This window comes from Daktulosphaira vitifoliae, unplaced genomic scaffold (assembly GCF_025091365.1).
Source record: "Daktulosphaira vitifoliae isolate Bord-2020 unplaced genomic scaffold, ASM2509136v1 Scaffold_3, whole genome shotgun sequence".
Classification (NCBI taxonomy): Eukaryota; Metazoa; Arthropoda; class Insecta; order Hemiptera; family Phylloxeridae; genus Daktulosphaira; species Daktulosphaira vitifoliae.
Window position 1 is genome coordinate 45,366,952 of NW_026099574.1, and position 1,778 is coordinate 45,368,729.

A 1,778-nucleotide genomic window follows, 5' to 3' on the forward strand; every position below is an offset into this window, starting at 1 on the left:
ACCGAAACGACTATACTTTGCCATATGGTAAACTGATTAAACTATGACTTAAATATAATATCACTTTAAACTATGTCAGAGAGAGTAATAAAAATACATTCATATAAGGAGCTATAAAATATTGTTTAATTAAATCTGATAAATTGTTATCAGAAGGAAAAAAACAGCCGGAAATTCCAAATCGAATACAAATAGAGTCGATCAAAAGTGTGATACACAAGACGAATTCATGTCATCTTATCATGAAATAATTATTATATTATGATAATATTCTACATTTCCAATTATAAAATTAAAAATAATCCTCTAACTGAATGATGATATTTCAATAAATAGTAAATTCCACAGATGTAGATATTACTAGAGATGGGATTTTTGACTCTCTGATATGAATCAGTTCACTCAAATGAGTTGACTCAGTGAGTCAACTACAAATCCCAACTCCCAAATCGTCGAATCTTTAAAGGCGCGATTCTGACTCGTGAGTTGTAGAAGTTTGTGGAACGCGAATTACAACTCGCAACTCGCAAGGCATACTCATAGAGTGCCTTCTAAATGCGCCTTAATAATTATCTTAGCTAGATTAATATCAAATATGAAATATCAATGAATTATTGTTTTACACAAAGTGAATAATAATTCATTTTACTCATTGTAAATAATTATTACTTATTAACTACTATTGTAAAATGAAATGTAATATTGCTATCAATCATTTTTTATTCATTATTTGTTTATATATATATATATTGGAATTAAATTAAAGCGCGAAAGAAATGAGAATCAAATTCAAATTGTATGTACATTATGGAAAAAGTAGTTGGTTATTACTAATTAATAATTTTACGAGATAATGGGCCTCAAACCCTGATTTTTACCTATAAGATGGTTGAGTGAGATAATTTTAAGTTAAAACTTCTAATCATTCAATAGTTTGATCCCTTTTTTCTTCTATTAAAATTTTAGATTCTCAATACATACCCACAATAGTTACATAAAAAGTAATTCATTTGGTTATTTGATATTTATAAAATATTTTTCTATTAAATTGTTTAATATTTTTACTAATTATATTTAAATTTGTTAATTATTATTGAAATAAAGAGTAAATTTAAAATCTAAAAACACTATTTTTTTATTATCAACATCAACACATTGATTTATTTATGTGTTAAATTAGGTATACAAATACAATGTAGGTATTATTAATGTTTAATGTTTAGTGCATGCAGTGAGAAAAATAGGTCTCTTCTCTCATATATTTCAAAATTTTCGTGTATGCAATTACAGGTCTATTCTTGAATGAATATTGTTCTAAAAACTGACGTATTATGTATAATCTAGTCTCATTTATTTAAAATTTTCTCATTGTGTCAACGCTGTTTCCTGTGATTACAATAAATCTTGTACACAAAAACGAAAATTGTGAAACACTTTTTATAATTAACAAAGGTATTTTATTTCATTTTAAAATGAATAAATCAAGTGTTATTTGGGATTTTTTTCAAGCAGATAATATTTATGTAAAGTGTGGACTTTGTCGTATAAAATTAAAAAATAATCATTCTTCGACTTCAAATTTAATTAGACATATTAAATCTAAGCATCCATTAGTAAATTTATTAAATAGACTCATGTAATAGAAGAGACGATTGATGACCCAAATATTACTCCATCAACTTCTACTTCTGTAAATTAAATCTATAGATAAGTACTATTATAGACAGATTAATTTTGCAAAAAAAAATTCATTATATTATATACATAATTAATTATGA